This window comes from Streptopelia decaocto (assembly GCF_964273445.1).
Source record: "Streptopelia decaocto genome assembly, chromosome: 3".
Taxonomy (NCBI): Eukaryota; Metazoa; Chordata; class Aves; order Columbiformes; family Columbidae; genus Streptopelia; species Streptopelia decaocto.
In genome coordinates this window covers 44633829-44640633 of record NC_138656.1, presented here as the reverse complement: position 1 = coordinate 44640633, position 6805 = coordinate 44633829, and positions in this window count along the sequence as shown.

Below are 6805 nucleotides of genomic sequence, written 5' to 3'. Positions count from 1 at the left end.
AAGCAAATCATATTGTATGTACATAGGCCAAAAGACAGATTTCTGAGGTGTTGTAAAAACATGGATGATACGCTTCAAACCTATAAACTTATGTATTGTGTGGACAGTTTTTGTTGTTCATGAAATGTAAATGTTTGCAGACAGGAAGCCAGGAAATAACCTAGTCTATAAGAAATGTCTACAATTGATTGACAGGCTGAATTTCAAGGCAGAACTGGCAGGAAAGTATGAGTGGGAGGAAGGAATACCATTAAGTCTAGCTAAATTTGGACCATAATCTCTATTTACTGTGTATTTCAGAAATAAGTCTGCATTTGCACAGACCCCTTCCGTTTTCTATTTTAAGTATATATCATAAACACAAAAGCATTTAAGTTGACATAGTTAAACACACAAATATTAACAAGTGTCATAGCAGGGACTTGCGAGCCCGGGCATAATACAGTTCTCAGTCATGCTGCCAGGTGCTCCTTCCCCTGCAAAGCTCTGCTTGCTTCATGCACCTCCCGCGCTCTGCAGGGTATCTGGCAGTGCCTGGCAGGAGATGCTCAGAGAAAGCGGGTGTATAGACAGCAATCCTTCCATAGTCCACACTCTCATATCTTCTTCCAGTTACTGTTTGTTGGTTTTGGATATTTTTTTTTCGTAGACATCCAGAGTTGCGGGCTTTGTATCTGCAATAGCTACTGATGGATTTAGTTTTCATTAATTTTGTCTCATCCCTTTTATTAATCAGCTATATACTTGTAGCTTCCACAGTTTGCTGCAGCAAGAAGTTCTACACTTTGATTTTATGAGCAGGAAAAGTATTCCCTTGACACCAATTATCTGACAATTTTGTTCTGTTCCCTAACCTCTTGAATTGATATAGGCAATGAACAACAAAACACCCTTTCAAAAGGTGCCACGTAGTCCAGGCCACAGTAAATATAGACAAAGCTTAGGTACAAGTCCATGCTTAGTCACTGAATACTGATGAAAGAAAGGGTATTTGCTCTAATAAACAAACTGTTACACCCATTCACGGGTCTATGCTAAAGGTGCCCTTCCCACTTGTAATGCTGGCAACTCCACAGCAGCCATGCTGTTCAGTCTAAACATCTTAACTTCCCAAACGGTGAAGTTCATCCTATTCCTCCCCATTCTAGTTCGTTTGTGAAAAAGCTGTCTCTTACAAGCGTCTTAAGTCTAAAAACATTTTACAGAAATGATATTTCCATTAGCAGATCCTTTGGGTTCGCCAAGAAAAATGAAAAGGACTTCAGGCCATTTTGCTAACCTCGTTTCCACTGTGCAACTGTTTGTGAGTCCTCCAGGCTCAGTATGTTCTTCAACAAAGTCCTGAAATGGCCTTCCTTCGGAGCGGTGTCTAGTTGCTCGTGGTGAGCCAGGCTCTAAAACCGTACCATTACAAGACACCAATGTGACAGTTAAATTAACTGCCTGGATGTTCCTTGCCAAAGACTATCCCGTCATGCTGCATGTTAGTTATGCGCTTTATTTTTTTTAAGTACTGGATAGGAGCCCAAACTGACTGAAATATTCAACAATGCTCACCATACTCAGTGCATCTCAAGTACAAAATACGGGTAAAATTTGTCCCTGGACTGGTAGTCTTTTTTAGCAATTTTAAGCATGCATTTTGCTTTCTGTTTCCAGGACACTGCCATACAGCAGCACTGAGCACCACTTACACAGAGAAGGTGGTACATTCTGTCTAAGTGACCAATTTAAAACAAGGCATTATCCACCATCTCTGGCATCCTGCAGAAATGTTCTCTTGGGATGGTGAAATTCTTGAACAAGGCAGCTGTGGAAACTATTTCTATAACTTGATATCATAGGTGTTACTCTGTAACTAAAATATGCATCCTCTTTTCAAATAGAAGGGCTCACCTGCATTAAGCTGAGGGTTAGTCAATTTCAGAGCCACGCTTGCTTTATTGGTAGCCATGCTTGCTTTATTGGTAGCCCTGCTTTCCTACCTAGTCTAATTCATTGCAGTTCCTTTTAGGCTAAAATTGCCCTTGCATAAGTTTGTGATCTTCAATGAAATTGTGATCATCTGTTTATGACAAGCTTGATAGCAAAGGTATTTTAGCATATAGAGCCAGGGGATCAGCCAAGAACAGGACACGATGGTGTTTGGTGCTGTATGAGGATATAAGCTAGCAGATGGACAGTGCTCCTCCAACGCTGCCTGAGAACAGGAGGAAGAAACTCTGTCTGAAGTGCTTTGCTCCACCATTGAAGGGAGGGGATGTACCAGTATCACTGCCCCAGCTCTGAAGGATGGAATGGGAGGTGGTGCAGGAGCTATGAGTGTCAGGGAATAGGACTGTGATGGTGTCCACTTCTACTTCTTTGCTATCACTTCTTCCCCGCACCCAGTAGCGATGCTTCTGTTCACACTGTTACACATCATGCAACACCACCAACTCCAGCAGCTTTGGGAGGATAGCAGAGCTGGTCAGGCAGCTTGTTGAAATAATCAAGCTGTCTTCCTTGCTCATAAATTTCTTGTAAATATTTCCTTAATCAAGCCTGTTTGGTTTTGGTGTTTTGTTTTGGATTTTTTTGGGTTTGCTTCCCCCCCACTCTCCCCCTATAGCTTAAAATTGTTTAACAGAGGTAGGCTGTAACACACTGAACTACCTGTTTCCGTCTTAGAGAAGCCTTTGATCTTGTGAGATTCTTTGGGATATTCAGGGGATGTTCTGAGCCCCCTGCCCCTAATTTGGAAAGTGCTGGATCAGACTCTACCCTTAGGGAAGTGGGCTGCCTAGACGGAAGGGGTGAGTGCTGTGGCTCCGTTCAGTGGCACAGCCATGCTCCTGCTGAAACATCCGAAGGCTGAGTTGCACAGGAGTCTCAGGAAGTTCCTATGAGTGATGGACAGAGGAGAGGTAGGTTCCGTAAGAGGAACAAGGCTGCTAGATAACAAACCACACCTGCCAGAAGCAGTTTATCTCTGGACAGCAGCGATAGTACCTGTCCACTCTGATGTCCACCTTAGGACAGCCCTGGACAAGGCTCTGCAAGAGCTAGTGATGCTTCATAGTTCATGGAGCGGGAAGGGACAGTGCAAATAAGGGCAGAAATGGCTGCGTGCTTGCTGCGGTGATGAACTGGGATCACACTGTAAGACAACCCCAGGCAAAACAGTGCCGGACACATCTGGAGGACAGCCATTTGTCTGGCATCCAGAAAAGCACTGCAAAACTTGTGTAATGACAACTTGCCCTTTAGAACTAGCACAGATCCTTCCAGAGCTGCACGCAGTTCAACACCAGCAAGCAGCCAAGCTCAAACTGTGAGCTCAAACATCCCGAGGTCTGGAGTTGGGAGCACACACGCAATGTTGCAGTATTTTAGGTTAACGTGTTGCAACTTCAACCCATTGCTGGAGTTGAAATGAGGCACTTTTGCACAGCTTTTACTCTCTTTTTTTTTCTTGTATCGGTGGGCAGTGTAGCTGCAGTTGTTCCTTTTGCCATTTTTGCTTAAGGCAATAGCAGAGCAATCTGCTTGTGGTAAACAAACTGGAAAAGAATAGTCAGAATTTTAGGCACTCTCTTCCCTCCTGGCAACTCCACTCCACTAGTGCAAACATTTCATGACCACTTAGGATGACTGTATAACCATCTGTGAGTTGGGGGTTTGTTGTGGTTTTTTACACTATTTTTTTACCCTAGAAGCAAAACCTAAACCAAACTGGAATGTAAAGCTCTGCTGCATCTAAACTTCTCATCACCTCTGCCAGTCAGATCTCACCAGAGAGGAGGCAAGGGGTGCTTGGCTTTCTTTTTTTTTTTTTTTTTTTTTAATTACTTATCCATAATTATTTGTTACTTCTCCAAAGTCTCTCAAGAGAAACCATCCCACATTTTCCAACAGCCTTCATGCTGCAGCCAGCACAGGAAACACACGAGTGCAGAGAACCTGCCTTCCTGAAGCACTGTTTGTGTCTGTGTGGATTGTTTTATTGTGAGCACGTGGTGCTTCTTACCTGCAAAAATTTGTCAAGGAATCACCACATTAGTCCCAGTGACATCTATGTGCAGGAACAATAGAGCTGCCCCCTGCACGCCTCGCTGCTTGAGCTGCTTGTGCTCCTCTGGCTCAGAGGCACCGTGCACCTGGTAGTGGGAACAGCATGCTTCAGTCGGGTTTAATTTTGTTATGGAGATGGTTTGGTTGCCTTCAAGTGGTGCTGCAAAAGAACACGTATCGTGGGATTTCAGTGCATTCTGTTGCTTTTGTACTGCTTACTTCACTCAGTGCAAAGGCTTTTGTCCTGCAGTGCTTGGTTGTTTCTCCTTGCAGATGCAGGACAGGCCACAAAACTATTTCAGTATCAAGCAATAGCTGAACATAAATCTAGCATTTGCAGTTTTATCTACAATATGCAACCCCATCAGCCTCCATGCACCTACTCAGATAATGCAAGGACAGCACAGGCTGATCAGGACAGCCTGCTGAAGGTCTTCTGGAAGACAGAAACCCATGCCGCTGCCAACTTTCCTAAATGTGACTTTCTCAGTGCCTGCACCTGCCTCCCTTTCACCTGTACCTCCCCTGCACTCACTGGGTTCCCCCTCTGCACCTTCCAGCTCCCTGCAGGGGAAGGGGGCCTGGGCTGTGGCAGGTTTGGCTAGAGCCCTGGCCCTCAGTATTGCACCCTGGCCAGAGGTTTGCTCTCAGTACTGCGTCCTAAGCCCCAATTAACTCCCAGCCTCTGGAGGTGTGGGGTGTGGGGCGGCTGTGGGGGCTGTGGTGTGTCCCCACGGTCACAGGGAACGGCGCTGCCCCCAGGGAGCACCACGGCACACACCCTGCGGTGGCGTCGGCCTCCTCACAGCCCGAACAGGCCCAACTAACCATCCCTCCTATTAAAAATATATTAATTTATTGGGTCTTTTCTCCTTTTACAGACTACTTCACCATAGTTTTGCTCCAAAAAGCCCCTCGTGTTCAGGGAACACTGATGCGGCTGAGCCAAGGGCACTGACCAGGCCTCTCATGGCCCGCGGGAAGCGGCAACGCGCCGCGCCGCCTCTTCAAACGGTCAGCGAATTAACGAGAAACACACGGAAACCGCCCCAAAACTGGGGGCGGGGGGGGGAGTTCAGGTCAAGATTCTCCCCCGCCCTGCCCCCTCACGGAGCGGCGGGCGGGGCGGCTCCGCGCAGGGTGAGGCCGAGGTCCCTTCCCCTCAGGCCGCGCCGGGGCCGGCACAAGGGCGGGCGGCCCGCTCGGCCCAGCCCGGCCGGGCGCTGCTCCGCCCCGTCCCGCCAGCCTCGCTCCGCGCCCGACGGATCGATTGGTCGCGCCTCAGTTTCGGGGACGGCCGGGGGAAGTCGCGAGCGCCAGAAACGTCCCCCAGGTGTTCTGGGCGGGGAAGCGGCGTGAAAAATCTCCCCATGCTCTTGCCTTGCGCGGTGTCGTGCCCCCTGGCGGGCCGCTGCGCTGAGGGGAAGGCGGCAGCGTTCTGTGAGGCACCGCAAGCGCTGGAAAATGACCGCAGGGTTTGTTTAAATATTGCAGTTCCTCCTCGCAGGACAGCATCGTAAAGGGCAGGGATGGCAGGTATGAGAAAGGGAAAATGAACATCTGAGGTGAGGCTGCCGTGCCGCGGCCCTCGCAGCGTGGGTCTCAAAACGTTTCAGACATCGCCCAAGGGCTATGAGGAAGTTTTGTGCCAATTTGCCCAAATACGAAGGGAAACAGCCCTAGCAAGGTGGTGATTTTCCCAGGATGAGGCTCCGTCCCTCAGCACTGTGCTCTGGGAGTCCTAACCTCTCAATTTCCCTAAATACTGGCGATTTGACTATATCATTTGTGGCAGAAAACCACCGTATTCACATTTTCTCCTGATCTTTTAATACAATTTTATTAATCTGCAGACTTTAGAGCCTGGTTGTTCAAACTGCTCTTGCAAACCGGATCTGAGCTGGCTTTACTAGCTCACAAAGAAGCTTGACTCAAATTTTAGAAGTGTTGGTGTCCCTATCCTGGGCTCCTGGTTGGGGAGAACAGGACAAGGGTCCGTTCCCTGCTCTGGCTCCCCCAGTGCACACAGCCTCAGGAAAGCTGCAGCCCCCGTGACTCAGCTCCCTTTTCTTAAACCGGGACTAAGAGCAGCAGATTCTTTGGGAAATGGCTCGTACTCTGAGCAGGGATATGTGGAGAAAACAGCAACGATGAAGGGCTGTTCATGTGGATTCTGTAGCCTCTAGCCTGAGCATGAGGACCTAGGGCTTGTTGATATGGATCCCATAACCGCCAGCGTGGGCACAAGGTCGGGCCTGGGTGTCTCTGACAGGCAGCTCTGCTCTGGCTGGAGATGGTCCCTTGTCCACACACAAGTCCAAACCCAGGGACAGAGGCAGGATGTGCTTTGGCCACAGGCCACCAAGGCCTCCTCTGGCATGACCTACACCACCCTGAAAAGGAGGAACAGGGGAAGGGAACACACACCCTCCCGAAGCAGGGGAAAGTCCTCCCTCCGCTCTCCCGGGGTCAGGCGCCTCAGCCCCCAGCCCGCTCCCAGCTGGGACCCTGCGGTCACCAGGCAAAGCAGACTCGGGCGCCATTTCTGTGGGCCTGGGCCCTGACCCCATCCCCTGCCCGGGCCGGGCGGCGGCAGAGGGCGCTGGCAGGGGGCCGAGGCGCGGCCCGGTGGCCGGGAGGAGGCCGACAACCGCAGCCTTATCAGCGCGCCGCAGGCCGGCTCGGGCCCGGGCCATCGCGGGTCCCCGGCTGCCGGCCCATGGGCGGCGGCGGCGGCTCGGAGGCGCCTCCT